Raw genomic sequence first — 18,939 nt, 5'->3', positions numbered from 1 at the left:
ATTTTCCCGTCTATCAATAGCAAAGTGTCTTTGGCTGGCCAGCAGTGTTTAGAGATGGATGAATCAGCTCAGGATGAGCTGTTCTGTCTGGCCAGCTCTGGGGAGAGCAGGGATGTGTGCAGATACCAACCCCAGCTGCCTCTCTGGCTGTAGGGCTGTGCTCAGTAAAGGTTATGTGGGAAAGAAATCAGCAATGTCAGAGGTGCTCCTTCACCATTCCGCAACATATTTCTTGCAAAACATAACATTTGCTGGACGACACAGGCAAAAATGTGACATTCCAGAGATTGTGGGTGGGTGCTTGCTCTAGAAACCATTGGTACAGTTTACTTCTTGCTAACAGTGTTTTCTTTGTTCAGCTCTAAAGCATTTCCTGTCACCCCATCTGTATCAATCATTCTGTCAAGGAGGAAAAGAAAAATTTTATGAGGCTGCATTTGTACATTTTATTTGCCTTTTGACTGTAACCTAAGTAAGATAGATGGAAAGAAAAAACTTCAGAAAAATAATCCTTCATCATCTTCCATTGTTTCAAATAAAAATCCACATGAAAATTAATAGATGGGATAAACCCCCATGGACTGTGCACTTTCTGTCTGTTCTGGGAAAGCTACTTTGTCACAAAATGTTACAGGATTTTGGCATGATCTGGCTTTTAACGTGCAGAAATTACATGGTTTGAAAATTTAGGATGAAATGGAGAATGTCAATTTTTTAGCAAGAGCTGATTCAGAGTTTATTTTGGATAGTCAAAATTTCAAATGGATCTCAGTTTTGTTGTTGGCATGGATTAGTGGCCGTAGTCATGCGATGCGTGTGAATTAGAAGCTGGTTTCAAGATAGATCTGATTTCCTTTTTTTTGTACCCAAAGCACGCTGGTCTTCCTTGAGCGAAGCCATCTGCACAGGGAGAAAGAGAAATCCTTTCTTTGGATATCCAACATATTGATAAATGTTCCTAAACTTTCTGCTTCCACTCTCCTTTTTGTGAATGTTTGTTTCCATTTTGCTTATCTTTGGTATTTCTGTCCTGTGGTTTCAATCCTGCTTTTCACACTTAGGTGTCTCCACCTTTCTCACAACTGCTGTAACTACTGTATTTTCTCTGTGCTGAGCTTTGTATTGACTTCTCGGTCTTGTTGAAATGTAAATGAATCCTGGCATTGTGCTGGTGCTACTCCCAAGTCTTTCAACAGCTTATGAATTCAGATTTGTTCTGTGGGGAGCATCTGAAGTCCCCCTTAGAGAAAAGTGGTACTTTTTCTGTGCTGCCTCCCTGCAGCCCAGCAGGTACTGGGAGGTGTAATCAGTTGTGTCAAATTAGGAGCCTCTATTAGCTTACATCTGCCCTGGATGGGTGTTGTTGTTTTGTTCAAGGACAGCTCATAGTATTAATTTCAAATGCTTAGATCTGGGCTGCTGCAGGTTTTTCTCATCTAAATGTCAACTGCATATGACAAGTAGAATAATATAAAATAATTGTGATTTTTTCTCTAATCAAGCAAAAGGGGTGTTGAATTGTTTAATTACTGGCTTTGCCAGCATGCAGATGGAAAGGCTTTTCAGGTAAGTTGCTCATACAAAATGCCTAAAATGGATAGTAATTAACAACTGGCTCTTCATTGGTATGTTAATTATGCTGCCATTTGTCCTGGTGCCTGTCGTTCTTTAAATGTTCAGTTACACTGAAGTGAAGCGTTCACTTCCTGGCAAACACAGAATGTATCAGAACAGTTTGACTCTCAGATATATGCAAATATTTTATGGGAAGAGGCATGCCAGTAAATCACTGAGCTGCAAAGAACAAAAACACTGCATATTTGTATTCCTCAGAGGTAAAAGCAAAGGAACCTGTGTGTCTGAAGAACCTGCAGGCCTGATTTTGAAAAATGATCTCTAATACTTTCTCAGTACTAAACCAGAACACAGTTCCATGCAAGTAGATAGTTTTAGGAACTTGTTACTGCTGGCTGTTTCTATTAGTGAAACTAGGTGGGCATCTGGGTGCTGTTAAATGCCCTTGAAATGCATATATTTTAAAACTCTATTGCTTGTAATACCTGGATGGAAAATTCTAACTGAACTGGAAATGCTTTTAGAAATTGGGATAGAACTAATTATTTTGAATGCAAGTAGAGTTAAAATAACTTGTGTAGAGGTCTCAGATTTTATTCAATTTTCTGTTAAATCCTTTTGAGAACAGAGGTTGTCTCCTGTTTTCTGGACTGTGCTTTGCAGAGTGCATCCCCAATCTCCACATACTATTGCAATAAGTAAAAGCAGGCTGTGTCTGGTATGTCTGCAAGTCATCCAGTAGTGTCCTGAAGAGGGCCAGGCTGCTGAAGTTATGTGGCAAGTTAACTTGCCTATGAGTATGAGGCTGGTATTTTAAATTGCTGAGCTTCTGCCACGTGTAAAGTGGTTAATCAGCCCAGCACACAGTGACCCTCACACATGGCAGCAGTCAGCCCCTGAAATGAGGTGCTGATTGTAACAGTAGCTGAGGGAAGTGGATTATAGCCATAAAATTAGCTATTAAAAGGCACTAGCTACTGTCTGTCACTGCCCTCTGCATCATGTTTCATCCTTTCATGGACAAAAAATTGTATTGCTGTTAGTAAGGCCAGGCCGTGGCTGAGCTGGATTTCCATTGTGTTGTGTCCACTGAAATTGCTAGCAAAGTTCCTAGCTCAGTTTTGAGCCCAGCTTTAAACACTTAAAGTAGTGATAGCTAGAAAAGCTTAGTTTGAAATGGTAAATTCTTGTGTTCCCAGTCACTGAGAGGTGGCTCATTCAGCATCAGTCCATGGAGGCTGCCCTGTGGTCGGTCTGTTGGCTACTCCTGTGAGTCATATTAACGTCACAGTATATGGGACACCACTGTTTTCCTTGGATTTAATTTTTTTTAAGCATCTTTAGAGATACTCTGGCCCTCTGCATATAGATGTCTCACCCTGAAAATGTTTTGCACTTTATTTACTAAGTAGTCGTTTGACCAGTAGAAATCAAGGCTGTGTAATTAAAACTTTCTTTTAATGTAATGAGATTTTCAGTGTAGGAATATAATGGCAAATTATTGGAGCTATGTCAGGATTTCAGTGTTTTAGAGATAGGAGTTCCTCTGCTAAGTTTTTAATGTTTTCATCTAAAAATATTTCTGGTTTAAGGGAGAAAAGATAAAGTAAATTTATTTGGTATGCAATAAGGCTTGTGGGAACAGCAATTGCAGTATATTTCTGCTTACTAGTGAAGGTTTGAAATATGCATTTTTGTTGTTGAAATTGAAGTAAATGAACGATCTCTATGAAAAACATAGGAGCATTTTCAAGCTCTCTTATGAGGACTGGAAAACTGTGTTCATTTTCTAGCTGCATCTCCAGCAAAGGGGACAGTGCGTTGCTGGAATTAAGAATGTCTTAAGTGAACATAACAATCTTCCCCAAATGCCAGTGTTGAGTTCTACAGGATCCAAATTTCCCAGTTTGCAGAAACAAGTTCTTAAAAATGTGTAATGTCTCTGTGGATTCTCTGCCATCTGTGAGTTAGGGTTGGTCCAAGTGAAACTATTTCTCTGGAACTGGATTCTCACTAACAACAAAACATTCTAGATCGGACTATACATGGAACCCCTACCAAAAATAGCCCATTAGAGATACTTTAAAATTAAGTATAAAATTTCCATTATGGATACTTACAGAATAAGACAGCAATAGGGAATTTTCTTCCTTTTTTGTTGTTGATGATCACTATGAAGTACTTGGGTGTCTATGAGTCTTTGGGCTCCTTGTTGTTTATTCATACTTGAGACTTTGTTCTTGAATGATCACAGATGTTGGGTTGTTTTTCTTCTAAGTAAAACCCAAGTGTTCCTGGACTTTCTGTACTCTCTGATCTGTTTCTGGTACAGAAATGAACATGTGCTTTTCTGAGATGTATTAGTCTTTTGCTTAAATATATCTTGATACGCTTTCACTTTTCAGACAAGCTAACATTATACATTTCCTAACTGTTTCCTGACTCAAGACTTAATTATATTTTGTTTTAGTGGTGTTCTCCTCCTGCTTCAGAATGCTTTGGTTCTGAACTGTAAATGGGACTGAGACTTATAATGATCTTTAATGGTTTAGGGGAAGCTGCCAGTCTCAATATCTTTGCTCTCCAAAGCGTTCCCTTTTGTCACCTGTGTTTCTTCTCCAGGTTCCATGCATGTTTTTAAAAAAGGAGGCACGTAAATATGTAAATAATGTTCGAGGTTAGGCAGCTGTAGCTGTGGAATGAAATCTTAGTGCTGGAGTACAGTAGCTGAATTAAAAGGTGTGTGGTTTTACTTGTTGGCATTTTGGTTGAGTACTATCAGCTGGAGATGTGTGAGTGGGTGGAAAGAACAGTAACGTGGAGTTCATGCTGAATTATGTTTTGCTGGAGGAAAGCTATTCATTAGTCTCATAGCTGGCACATGCCTCTTTATTCCTTCTCTAAAGTAGTATCTGACGACTTTGATGAAAAGGTTGATATGACATTAAGGAATTGGTTCTGCCTCATCTACTGATGTGCAAAAGCCTTTCTGCCCTTGGCAGAGCTGAGTGAGACACAGGCAGCATGCCAATCCTCACTTTGCTCTAGGAAGGGCACGCATGTGGTAAATGGTTCAGGGTTTGAGGAGCCTTGGCTCCATCTCCGAGTGTTACAGTGGAGGTTAATGATGGTGTGTCCAAGCTCAGCTCCGCCGTTCATCGTGTCTCCACCTACGCCCCTCCCTGGGTTTTTCAGGACTGTCCTAAGGACGAATACTCTTTCGTCATTGCTAAATTTAAAATGAATGTGGTGATTAGGAATAAGACTTTCAGAGACCAGTAAATTGTCGCTGTGCAGGAAAATTCCTGACTGCTGCACATTTCTCATGTGTCACTGGCTGGCTGCCTCATGTCTGAGAATCTACCAGGGCAAGAAGGCAGGCTCGTGGTACAGGCCCTGGACAGGGTTCAAGTTCACTACAGGCTTTCTTCTGAATCACCGACAAATAACATTCACATGCCACAATTCAGTCATCTGACTTTTGTTTTCATTTATCTTACCACTGGTTTGCAAGTCCTGTTTGTAAGACTGTGTAATTTGAGATGCTTTTTTCATATTTATCAGTTGTAAAAATGACATATTTGTGAGATGCTTATGCTGGGACAAGCAGAGAATGTGTTTCATTGTGATGTGCTAATTGATAATGTTTTATTAATAGACTTTTATTTCAACCACTTTTATGTTGGATTAGTGAAAAATTTTCCTCCCTTTGGGAAGAGAGAGAAAAGGAAAATATACAGCTCCTTTCTCTCTGGAAACAGCAGTTATTATTTATTCCAGGCACATGAATAACCATTAATTTGTATTTTCTTACAGAGTAGGTAGGATATTTGGATAATGTGCTTTTTAAGTGTCTTGGCAGAATATACACATGATAGATAGTTATTTCAGTGCTGAACTAGCAACAATCCAGCTGGCTTTAAAGTATTAATATAGTTTTTACAGCTTATATCATGTTGTCTTATGGTTGCTTTTGACACTTAAATTTGCCTTTGAAAATGCATTAGTTTATTCTTATCCAGTTACAGTTTGTATTAAGATTGAGAACAAAATATGCATTACTTCATACACCAAAGAGATGATCAAACTATATGAAAAATACAGTTGCACTGAGTGAAAATTATGAGATTGTTTTCAAGTGTTTGTTGTGCATTTGCAAGTTAAATTTTAAAAGTAGGAAAATGTATTATATGGGGGTATTTGGTTAGTGGGTTAACTCAAACTGCTCTTTAAATCAAATCAATGAACTGTCCCTGGAAGTAAATACATTTTCAAAAATGAAATGATTCTTTCTAATGTTCAAACGTAAGAATAAAGTATTTGTAGTGATTTCTTGGTAAATGCATGTGGCTGCCACTGGTTGTTTGCTTTGTTGGATAGAGTCCCTGTAGTAGCTGGAACCTGATTGCCAGGTTTGGAATTCAGACTAATCTTGTGTGTCCTGTGTATTTGCCTGTGCTGCTCTTCAGTCAGCAAATAGCAAAGCTAAAACCTTACTTTGGTCAATATTTACAGACAAACAATCAGCTTGTTTTTTGACAAACATCCAGTTTGTTTACAATGAGGGTTTTTTCAGTATCATTCTTCACTTCTGCATTTGGTATATGCACAGAACTGTCTGTATGCTTTTGGGAACAAGTGGCTTGTAATGGATGTCAAATCATGTTTAATGTGAATATGGGGACAGAAAAACAGTGCTTTGTTGTTACATGCTGTTTTTGTTGTTGTTTAGTGGTTCACTGGTAGAACATCCAGCAAATCTTGAAAAAGCAAGTACCAGCATGGCTATTACTGCTGATCACTTCAGAATGTCTAGCACAGCCCATCTGCAAACAGCATTTTCTCTTATGTTAAACTATTAATTTTACAAAGAAAGCATGAGATTCAGTTTTATGAAATATGTTCAGGACGTAGCTCTGGGAAGATGTTAAGCAGAAAAAAGTGATCCAAATTCATGACAAATTCTTGGGAGTGCAGGAAACTTAAAGTAACACTAAGGAATATTCTGCAGCAGAGCTTTGTAGTATTTTGTATTTTCTACATGCCTGTGAAGGTTTCCCTTATGCCATAACACTGAGTTGTGCCATTTGAAATATTTGTAGGAATGAAAAATTCTAGAATGTAACAGCAACAGCAGTAAATCCAATTTTGAGAACCCAAAATCTTATGAACTTCTATTGCTTTTTTTTCTATTTGCAGACATGAAAGATACAATATGTGAAATTACCTAAAAGGAAGAATGTTCTAAAAAATATTCAGTGAAGGGGCTGTGAAAAGTAGAAAAATCATTAAAACCTTTATTTGAAATGTAGGTTTTTTGCTTGCAGAAAAATTCAGGGTTTCGGAGACTCATCTGCAAAGAGGGGGGTAACTGCTAATGTGGGATGGTGTATCAGATTAGTTAAGACATCAGAAGATGTTCTGAAGGCTGTCCTTGTTGGGAGATTAAACTGAACACATCCAGATTGGTGACAGGTGCCAGATGAGTATTGTGGGAACACTGGTGCACTCTTTTCAGGTGGCTTTTTGAGATTCAGTTCACTTCGAATCTGGAATTTTCTTATCCATAGCCCTCTTCCATGGTCTGAAGGCTGGACTACAGTATTTTGTAAACTGAGCAAGGAGTTTGAGAAATAATGGCTGCTCACTTGTACACCCTGTCTGAGTCATATTTTTTGATCCTTCTTGCTGCTATGGGAAAGTGAAGTTGGCTGTTTTCTTCAGTCTCTAGAGAAAAAAATAAAAGAAAAGAAATTTTAATCAGAAAATCTCCTTTGACTTAAAGGAATTTCAGACAGGCATAAAATGAACTGAGTATTTACAATGCTCAGGCTAGGTTTTTGAAAGGAGTTAAATGTGGGGTTTTTCCCCTGCAGTTTTTAGGCAGAGAACATTGTATTAGAAATCGTGAGAAAAGAAGTAAGTACTGAACCACACCCTATTTTTAGAATGTGTTTTTGACGAATACTGATATTCTTTTTAAGGTGTTTCACATAAAAATTCTTACTCTTAGTAATGAATTGGGGTGTGAAAGCACCTGAAAAGGCTAATTAATTATCATAACATCAAATAAGCATCATTTGCTTGTTGATCAGGCAGAACTGAAGTCATTAGTGCTATCAATAGAATGTTGTTTAATGAAAACAATAGCATTCTGATTACCCAACAGTGCCCAAGGACACTGTAAATTTACTGATAATTAAGTATTTGGTAACGCAAGTTGCTGTTCTGAATGAAATTTAAAATTAACAGGCCCTTCTGAGGCACACTTATAAATCTTTGTAATAAATAATAAAGGCATTTGAAGGACACGAGTCAGTAATTTTCAGTGAATCATTTGAATGGGAGTGGGGCACATTTTGCACCTTTGCCGCTGGGCTGTGTTGCTCCCAAGCTTTCTGGGGAGTGAATGTCTTGGTCTGGTGTGCTGGGAGCGCCACAAAGACCTCAGTCTGTGACCACAGTGTGGCTTGCAGGACAGCTCTTGGGCCAGCAGCAGAGCAGTGGTGCTGGGTTTGCTGGGATGGAGTTTGACAGTCGCCACTTCCTCAGAAAGAGGATGTACAAAGCCTTCCTCAGTGACTGTACAGATTCCTCCTGTGATTGCCCCCTGCTCTGTTGTAGCCACGTCAGGGGCAGGATAACACTTCTGTTTTGGTCTGGCTCCATGCATTTTCAAATTTCTACATCTAGAGTAAATTATATAACCACTTGCACCTGTGAACTTAGAACAGTGCTCAGTGAAAATGAGTTAAAAGATTATTTTTATGAAACAATTGTAAGAGGAGAGCAAGAATTTATTAATTCACTTGAACGTTTCTGCTCATTATTTAAGAAATATGTTGTCTAATTTCTTTGAATGTGAACCAAAAGTTATAGTCATAAATACAGCCTCTCATGGTCATGAAATCTGATAGCTGATTTCTTCTGTAATTAACAGAAAATATGGACAAGTGATGTTGGCAATGACTTTCATGTGAATTCTGTGCATTTCTGGTTAGAGGAAAAAAATGAAATAGTTGAGAGAAGACATTGGATTTCTGGGAAAGCTAGGCTGCCCCTGATCTGCATTTAGTTAAAATCCATTTTGGTGAATGTTCTGAACAGATTTATTACCAATTAGCTTTATTTCTTTGCATTTATACAGCTATTGACTATGTTTTATGTACTTGATAGGAGTTTAGAGTGCTGTCATCTTGTTATGATGTAAACTCTGGAGAGCCACGGTATTGATCTGTTTTTTTCTTATGTATACCATTGCAAGTATTTTAATAGAAGCTTCAAACTAATTTCCACAAATTGGCAGTTGAACTTGTACATTAAAAAATAGATTTGTGATCAAGCACTGAAAATGCTTGAAATCTAAACCAGCTTCTATTGCTGGAAAATAATTGCTAGATAGATAGTAATAAGTCAGACTACTTGATAGAAGATTGTGGAAATATTATTTTAAAATAAATAGTTTGAAGATGGATGAACAAAAATGAAGCCTCAAATGATGACATAGTGCAGATAAACTATTGAGCAATTACTACTGTTGTTATTTCTTTATCATAAAACAGTTACATAGGAATTTATAAAAGGAAATTTGCTTGCAAATATTTTTTTGATGATTATAGAACAGGGAAAAGAAACAAAATGAGTTTAGGAAAGAAAATTAGCAGTGATGGTATAAAATTAATAATCAGTGATCCAGAGCAAGGGCATACAATGAAAAATGCTTGATTTTATTGTTAATGAAATAAAGTAATAGCAGTAATTGGTTAATTTCCTATCTTTCTTCTTTGTAGAAGAAACACACTTAAGAAATGCTACTTCTGCTGCTCCTGATGTAAAAACATGCTGTCTTGTCCTGAAAGTAAAATTTTTCATATCTTTTCTAGCACTGACCAAAAGCAGGTGCTTGAAGGAGTACAAAATCAGATTAAGCTTGTGTGGTGCTTCCCCTGGCTACCATCCCACCCTCCAGCCAGCCAGTGATGTTTGATTCATAGAGCTCAGTGAATTTCTTTTCCACAGTTTTGGATAGGCTCTATATAAATCCTATATCGTTTTTTGGCATCCGCAGATGCCCATTGTAGGGAGTTTGGGGCATCCAGAGATAGTTGTGATTGCTCAGGAAAGCTTGGCAAAAATGCTAAGGGTAAGGGAAGGTAAGAAAGATGAGAAGGGGGAAGTTTTGGGATAGTGTGACAGTGGCTGAAACACTTTGACATTGCCTTTGAGGAGTGCACTGGCTTGGAGTGACACCCAAGAGGGGAGAAGCAATGCAGTGGGAGAAGGAATCCAGGCTTAACTCTTCTGGTCTTTATATATATATTTATATTTATATATGTGTGTGTCTACAAAAATACATATATATGTGTGTACATACACCTATATCTATATCTATATATGTATGTATGTATACAGAGTCATGAGAGCGGCCAGCAAAAATGGGAAGCTGTGCAAGGCAGGAGATGAGGAGTGGTTGGATGAGAGGGCTTTTCTTTCTGTGTAGACAGAAGTCCAATCTCAATAAATCTTACAGATATAGAGGCAGATATGACAAAACACATCCATAACTGAAATTACAGTAGAGCTGAGAGCATGGCTGTGTGGGTTATTTTTTTTTTTTTTTAACTTGCACTTGCCAACTGGGTAACTCTCAATTTATTCTCTTTGATTATTTACTAAGCAACAGATTTTACTAGGCCCTTTTAACAATTAGTGATAATCCTGTGGACAGGGCTGTATGGAGATGTTTTGCCTAATTCAGGATTATTGTGCCTGGCTTTAGTGTAGCTTTAGCTTACTTGCCCTCCTGATGTTTTACTGCATGAAATACAGCAACTGTTCTGTTTTAAAAAGGAAAAAAAAAATTGTCCTGTACATGACTTTCTAATTGAGTGCCAACCAAAACAAGATAAACGAAGCAGACTTGTTAAATGAAGAATTAATGGATGGAGCATGATCTGTCTCCGAGAAATTTGAAAGAAAGTCCTTAGAGTTTGTTATTTTTTCCTCATGTTTGTTTGCCCAGGCTGGGTGTGTGCTTGCACGGTTTTTGTGAGTTCATTAATGGGTCAGCTGTGGGCAGTTGTACATAACAGAACAGCCATATATGCTATTTGCTAGTCTGATGCTCAGTAAAAAGTATGGAAAATAACATTGAATGTTACCTTCTGTTTCTTGCACATAACTTATAATTATGCAGTTACTTTTGGCAAATACAAAATGTCAGAGAAGGAGGAAGAATCACCATTCATTTCAAATGGAAATGATGCATAGTTTGGGGAGCCTTGGTTTTTGGTGATTTGCTTGGCACTTTTGCTACAAGTCAGTAATGTCAGCCAAAATAACGTCAATAAAACCAGGGCATGTTAATGCAGAGGTGATTAAGTGTGGAATTATGTTGTATGATTGCATTATCACGTCTGTAGTTGCTGAAAACCAGGTAGGGTCACATTCAAACACCTTAAATGGTCCTGCTGCTGTTGTCTGCTGTTTTACTGTGACCCTTCATGTAAGCTAAGCACCTGCCTCTCTTCTTTTAATGATGTTTACATCAATCCTGAAGCAGCCTTTCCAAGTCAGATTTTCATCCTCCCTGTAAACTGGTCTCTTACAGTAGCTGCCCTACTTCCCTGCCTGATTTGCATGTGCACTTTCCCACTTGTACCTATTTATATCTGAGACGTTTGCCAAGTGTTGGAGGCTCAGGTTGTGTTATCAATGTGAGTCTACCCCAGGTCCTTGGATTTGCTTCTGGCTCACTGCTTCATGCACTTCCAGACTTTGGAAGTGTAAGAAGTACTTTTCTTCTAATGTGTCAGTCCATCATAATCATGGTGGAGACCTGGGTGCTCTTCTGCTTGAGTTAAAGCCCCCACTTCTGCAAGGGGAAGGATTATCAAATTTTAGAGGCAGGCCAGGTGCTTAGGTTCAGGTCAGTTTTCACGTTCATTCTGCAGTGCAGACACAAGCCTTGTTTTAATTCTGAGAGGGTTTATTGTTTTTCCAAGACTAGAGACATGCTTTCAGAACAGGAGCTTCTTTTTTAACCTTTGCTCCCTGTTCTGAATTTCAGCAACATCTTTTGAGGGAAATGGCTGTAGTTTGGCAAGACTTGTCAGCAGTTGGATGCACTTATTAAAGAGAGTACAAGAAATAGTTCACCTCAGTCAGAGGCTGAATAGGTCAAGAGATAACATGGAATTATGAATAAGAAGTGGAAAAATAGCCAGGGAAAAATACAGGGGCATAAGGTGCAATGTCATTTGTCAGGAAGATAGGAGGAATGAAGAAGCAGCTACCTTTTCCCTTCTTCCCAGGCTAACTTCAAGTAGCCAAGTGCATCTTCTGTCTGTTGCTTCAAGTTCAATTTTTAGTCTATAACATTCTCTGCAGTGGGTGCAGAGGTGTGACTTCTGTCTTCTTCTGGATTGTGCTAATTGATTCTGAGTTTATTCAATTACATGGGTCGTGTTGGTCATTTAGGCAGTGAATATGAATGTGGTCCACATCCTTTCCTTACTTCATCATATCTCTGGAAATTTTTGTGCCTTGACCACAAGGTAGGTATGGATGAATGGAATTACCAACATGACTGGAATGAATAAGGTGATTAACATGAAAATTGGAAATTAAAATAAGAATTGCTGTCAAAATAACATTCAAAATCAGCTAGTAATGTATGAAATAATGTTTTGGTTTTACAGATCATAAGATCGATGTTTCCACAGGTTTTTGGGTACTCTGGTTTCTGCATTTCTCACATTGTCCATCAAGCTGCACGAATTCCCATAAAGTAGACCAAAAGTCTCTTTTATCACAGTTTACTTCCAATTCTTTGTCTGCATCCCACCTTCTTTTGTACATCCAGGTGGTGGTGTTGAGCTGTGGGGCACACAAAAGGGCGTGGATTGCAGTGAGATCCCAGGACATCCCACATGGATGACTTGTGTGAACACAGCAGTCCAATGTGGAGGTACCATAGAGGGTTTCACCTCTTTGACTTCAAAACTTGCTCTTCCAGTCTATTGGTGGGGCATATGGCAGATACCTCCTAAGTGTGTCACTGAGCCTGCATCTCCTGCAGAGTCACAGCAGAGAAGGCAGGGAGCGAGGTAACTGGATTTGGCCTCTGGAGCACCAGTTAGGCCACTCTCCTAAATGCTGGGTCCCAGTCTCTGCTGAGCAGACAGTGCCCCTTCACCTGAGCAGCTCAATCTCATCATCTCCCCCCCGCATCGAGTATGCTTAACATTCACCTGGGATGCAGGCAGAGGATAAAGCTCTGATCTTCGTTTTGAAAAAGAGAACGTTTCTCTAGTAACTGCTCACCGTATGCCCTAATTTATCTTCAAGATTAGGGGTGGGCCCCCCTCACACCCCAAAGCACAGGGCATTGTGGTGGAGGGGAAAGTTTTTAATTAATTAGGATTTTTATATTATTCCTATCTTAGTAGCTCTTTCCAGAACCTAAATGGTTAAAGTAGAAAATGTTAGTAATTTTGCTGCAAATAAATTGATCAGTATGCAAGACGGTTGTCACCGGCTGAATCATGGTCCACAGTTAAGGTAAACAGATCTGTGATGACATTTTCTGAGCAGAATACCAATGCTGCTACATTTCTTCCCAGAGGTTTCTGACTCTTCTTATATGCGGATAAAATTTCTCTCCAAGAAGGTTTTGTTCACAGGAAGGAAATAGCATCTTTGTAAGAGTCTTCCTTAAAGGTGGGATTTCTTATATTTTGTGATTTATTTGTAATCGTAATTCTGTCGAGAGCATGGCAAGGAATGTTTTTTGCTTTCTGCATATCCTCTCTGTACAGTAGATGTTTTTGATGTGCAGTCTATTTAAAGTGTCTGGCAATGGAATGCAAGTAAAACAGTACTAACAGAGTTATCAGGAACAATGAAAACGAGGGGGATTTTTTATATTCTTTGAGAGTGAGCTCTGTTTTATAATCTCTGTAGTTAATATGTAAAAGCAATGACTAAATATACAGCTAGATTTTTAGCATTAGTGTTTCTGTGAAGTATTTTTGACTACATGATGGCTTCATGTTTTTGTTGGCATATTCTAAAGTAAGAGCTACGATATAGTTTATTCTTAAATGTCTCTGTGCTAGGCAGAAAATCCCCCTTGCAATTGACTGCAATCAAAACCATTTAGCTGAGATGCATCTAACTCCCGTATGACTTCAGGGTAATGAAAAATACAGTTTCTAAAGAAGTTTTTAAAATCTGCTTTCTTAGAATATTTAAAAGAACATTTTGAAATCACTGTGTACGATGCTGTTGATGGGATTGGCCGCGTTCGTAATTCTGTGTTTAGCCTTAGATCCACATTTACTGGGAGTGATTGACATCTCAGCCATTCTGTGGATTAGTGGCTGGAAATCTGTCACATTTGTATTGATAAAAGTAGAATTTCCTCTCGTTTAGTCAGGTGTTGGTATCTGACTTTAGCCGTGTTTATTACAGTAGACACTGAAGGATAAAGGATCCCTGTGGAGAGCATGCTCAGTGGTACCTGGCACAGAATAGCAAACCTGGAACTGGTCCTCACAGCTCTTGTCAGGGATTCAAAGTCTCTGGGAGTCAGAAAAAACATTTCTCCAGTAGACTTTGGGTTTAAACCTGGCCCTGTCCACGTCTGCTGTATTTAGGCAAGGGGAGTATAGCTCGAGTGGCTGAAAATAGTGTAATTAACAGGACCTTTTGTAAGACAGACTTAGAAAGTCTTGTCATGAACAGCATTTTAAAGCTCAGCAGGATGCATGGCTGAGAGGAGATGCAGAGGGGGGCAGAGCAGAGGCCACCATCCCTGGAGCTGTGTGATGCTCCCTGTGAGGACACCTGGCCAAAGAGCTGCCCTTCTCTGGGGGATACCTCAGCGAGTCACAAAGCTGTGTCAGAGAAAAGACAGAGCTGCATTTCAGGCACTGGATCTGGGGTGGGGCTCAAGATTTAAAGTTTTGGCTTGAGAGCTGTGGTTTAATAATTCCCTAGCAAAAAAGAGAAGTCCAGGTTCATCCTGGCATACTGCACTTTTCAGTAATTCTTGGTCTGATTGGGGTTCTCGTGTACTTTCATGGTATCCTTGTGCAGCATTTAGCTTGCTCTTTGTGCTTTGCTTTTTGAAGTGCACAGCAGCTATTTCTTTTGCAGATCTATGTAACAGCTTGAGACGAACACGGATTTTGGGGGAATAAATCCCTGTATTTTATCCCAGTATTTTAATGTGCGTTTGCAGATTATCTTTTATTTCAGAAACATCCATGAATATTTTGGGGTCGACCTAAATGTGACACTGAAGTAAAGTGTAATATCCAAACTTTGAATGTTCAGCAGTAGAATTAAGTCTGGACAGAAATGGAGGGACTAATTCTGCTTTTACATTGTTTCTGAATTAATGTGGCTCCTCAGGGATCCCCAAGATGAACATAAGTATTAGTGGCAGGATCTGGCCTGCTCCCAGACATGACAGTGATAAGACAAGAGCTGTTAAGTGTTGTCCAGCTGGAGGAATGTTCACTAAAGGTTGCAAGTGTTGTGCTGGGTTTTGTTCTAATAACATTTCTGTGTTCTTTGGCAGATCTCTAGGAACTCTCTAACCTCCAAATGAAATACCGCACGCATTTGTTCAGCAAAAAAATTATTTCTATTTGACACTAAGAAACACTAATGCTTTTAAAGATCATAAAGAAATTTTTCAGAACTCCGCCTTGATAGTTACAGATGATTTTCATGAATGTTCAGCTTGACCTTGTTTCACTTCCTGAGAATTGTCCCCTTACATTTGTGCTTTATTTTTGGGTACAGTAAGCAATGCTTGTTTATTTCCATTGGCAGAAGGAAGTCCATTCTTTGAACATTCAATCTCAGAAAGAGCACCATGTTTCCCAACACTTATTGCTGATGAAACACTTCTGTGAGCATCCGTGATAATGTGTATCTGGACATGGGTTTAGATAAGCCTGAAAACATGATCTTTATGATTGTTGACTCAGCATGTCTTTTTTGTTGTTGTTTTTGTTTGTTTGTTTCTTAAATATATCTGCAACCAACTTGATGCTGCAGGTCTGGGCTTCCATACTAATTTATGCTCCAACAGAGTGGCTGGGACTGCCCTAAATTTATGTAACTCTTCAGAATTGTGAGGTATTCTTAAGACTTCCTTATGTTATTTTATTCTTTTGGTCTGTGTCTGATGCATTCTCCTGGGTTTTTTTGTTTTGTTTATGCTAATAGGCTCCTTGTGATGCTTCTCTACCACAGTATTTCTATCCGAGACTCCAGTTTATGTGTGCCATTTTTTTCTTCTCTCTCTTGTTTTCTTTCCAGAGCATACATAGACAGATATCTTCACATGTTTAGTCAGAGAAGCACCCGATTGTTCCATCAGATTTTGCTTTTGGCTCTGCCTTCCCAGGTTGGCCCTTGTTTTTGAGATAACATGTCAATGTTTTTACTTTCCTCAGCAGGCATAATTTATAAACATAAAAATATCATCAAGATCTGCTTCTTTTTTATATTCTCATGAATGAGTAGAGATGAAAGTAATTTGGGAAGCAGTTCATATCCATTCTTTCTTCTATCCAGATGTTCTTGTGGCCTTCAGCTCTTCTGAGTTAAGTTCTTACAGCCACGATCTATTGTTTACATTTCTGCATAGCCGTCCAACTTGGATAGAGCTCCTGACACCCAGCTGGCTGCAGCTGAGCACTGAGATCCCTTTGTCATCTCTGTCCCTGGAGTCCTCCTGCAGTGCTCTGGTGTCACCGTTGGAACACCAGGGTAGTGTGTGAGGAGCTCCACTGCTGCCCTGCCTGGGTCAGGTTCAGGGTGTTCCATGCTCCATGGTGCTGTTCCCTCAGAGTTGCTTTCTTTGCTGTGTGGCTTGAAAGAGACCAAAGCCTCTTGGTTTTTCCATCAGCAGAACTTTTAATTCTGTTGTTTCAGGGGAGAGAGCCTGGAAAGCTGACTGCTTTTCTCAGCAGTGTACCTCGAGTGGCTCACGAGAGCTGCAATAGCTCACACTGTGGGTGATGTCTCTGACATGGGAAGCTCTGAAATGGAAAGGTAAATTACACACTGATAGGTGTGCAGATCTGTCACAACTGCACCACACTGCTGCAGAATGGAAAGTCTTGTGATTTGAAGGCCTGAGCCTTTCCTCCCTCTTAGCTGAGCTTTCATGTGGATGAGTGTCAGTGCGTCCCCTGATTTTTTTTTCTTCTTGTGCTCATATCTTGGAAGTGGAAGTTTTTGAAGACCTCCTTCTAGAGCAGTAAGTACAATGAACTTGGTTTCATTCTCCCAAGACTGTGAAGACTTATCTGAAGGCTGATTTGTCTAAGAAGTTAAGTTATTGCACTGTCTTTGATGTGCAATTCTGTAGCATCAAGATATCTACACGGTAATTCTTTAGCTTATACCGTGATAGACACATGATCTGTTTGTAGTAAAATATATTCTTTCATGTGTTTTTGGACACTGACATAACTGAACCTCTGCTTTGGCCATTCCTTTTAATTTTTTTCCCTCTTTATAAAAAATACACAGTTCTGTTTGTCCTTCCTACTTGAATCTTGATAGCTGCCCTTGCCTCTTACATTTTCATATGTGTAAGGCTGAAAATACGTGCAGAAAAAGAACTCATTCTGCCTATCCACAACCACCTAAACTGGACAATGATCAAAACTATGTCTAGATCTTCCTGACTTGTCAGGAGTGAGAGCAAGGGCTCTACAGAAAGGTTTGCTCATCCTGTTTTGGATGCACCTCTAAGCATGGAATGCATAAAGGAGAGCAAGGGGGCTTTGTTTCCTTTTTTGGGGAAGCTGTAAAGTTACCAGAAACAATTAGTTTTGGCTTTTGGATGCAACCCTTGGTGTGTTTTTTCATCATCTTTGGTTTAGATTGAGGAAAATGAGGTTACAAGAGTTTCTCAACACAGTATAGTATTGTTTTACTCTTAAAATATTGCTCAGAGATGATCTGAAATTGTCTTAGTATCTCCTTGATGATCTATATGAAAATGTGTTTCTGAGTGACGGGGACACTTTGCAGGTAGATTTATTATGGTTTTTACCATCTGCTTTAATAAATGAGTGAGCAGAGCATTTCAGAATGACCTTCGGTTCTATCCATGAGAGACGAGTTTGAATGTTCTGAGTGAATTATGTGCATTAGACAGCTAAGGGTACTTATTCTGGAAATAGTGATTTGCCAGTTGTTTGCATGCTGATGCTTTTATTTGTCTGGAGATATGCTAATGTGCTTTAATGTTGTATTTCCACATAGCTGCAGCTTTAGCCATTTTCTGTGGTGTGGGGGCATAGGCAGCAGTCTCATTGTTTGGCCTTGCAGACTTTGTTAAAAAATATTGGATTGCTGTGTTGCTTTTTAGTTGGAAAGGAGTTAATAAAACTAAATGTACTAGAAGAAATCCATGAAATCAGTGAACAGATAAAATGTTATTATTTGAAATGCATAATGTTGCATAATGGATGTGTATAAAGTGTGGCAGAGATGGAAGTGCTCTCCAGACATAATGAAAGAACATGGATTCCTGTTTCCATAATTGAAGTTCTTTCATACTTATCTGTTGGGGAAAAAATAGCAGGATTTTTTAAACAGATTTACTTTCCATTAGTAATTATATTTAGCTGTAGCTCCAGATACCTTGCCAAGTCTTTTTTTTTTAAAGTTGGAAGGAAGATGCATTTTCTTTCAAGATAATTAAATGTTTTGACTGTAGATTTTTCCTCCAGAGTGAATAAAGTATATGTGCATTAGAAAAAAGTTTTAATTGCTCATATAGTTTATAAGAGTTATATGGAGGAAAAACATTCTTAATCCCATGCTTAATAATGGGATTGAAGAAAAGGGTATAAATATGTTATATTCCACTTTTCTTTTTTGAAGTATAATGGACTGTTATTAATAGACTTCAGAAGTACGTGCCATTAGTGGTCTGAAAGCCATTGCATAAGGTGAGCTTTTGCAGTTTCTCACATCAGAGTTTTGAGGTTTGATTAAACCTGTGGCTATACCTCGAGCCCTGGCAGAGGGATAAATATCAGCCTGGATTTTGGGCGCAGTTCTGCTCTGCAAGACACCAGACAGAAATGCAGGAAGCCTTTGAGCTCTTCCAAGTTCACTCTGGCCCTCGGAATGCCTCCAGAATATAAATAATAAAAACCAGTATCACCTGATAATTCATCTCTGCTCTCAACTCTTGGCCTCTCTGCCAAACTGAGTTTTTGAACTTTTATTTTCCTTGGTACCCTGGTACCATGATCCACAGCTTCATTTGCCTTGGTGATTCAGCTCTGCATTTCTGTACAAGCACTTTAACTGTTGTAG

General features: G+C 38.9%; 1 protein-coding gene across 4 annotated transcripts in view; it reads left to right on the top strand.

Annotated features, from left to right (window-relative positions):
- Nucleotides 1-18,939, top strand: part of ARNT2 (aryl hydrocarbon receptor nuclear translocator 2) — a 97,138-nt gene that overhangs the window by 5,166 nt on the left and 73,033 nt on the right. Inside the window, exon 1 of one of the 4 annotated variants that reach the window (XM_053988447.1) lies at nt 13,276-13,296. The exons of 2 other annotated variants lie outside the window; for them this stretch is intronic. The gene's annotated coding sequence lies outside the window, so the exon portion shown is untranslated. Of the gene's footprint in view, nt 1-13,275; nt 13,297-15,658; nt 15,730-18,939 lie in introns of those variants that run through there. One more of the 4 variants, XM_053988448.1, reaches the window with a different exon arrangement.

Source organism: Vidua macroura, chromosome 12 (genome assembly GCF_024509145.1).
Source record: "Vidua macroura isolate BioBank_ID:100142 chromosome 12, ASM2450914v1, whole genome shotgun sequence".
Taxonomy (NCBI): Eukaryota; Metazoa; Chordata; class Aves; order Passeriformes; family Viduidae; genus Vidua; species Vidua macroura.
This window is presented reverse-complemented; position numbering and strand designations above follow the sequence as displayed.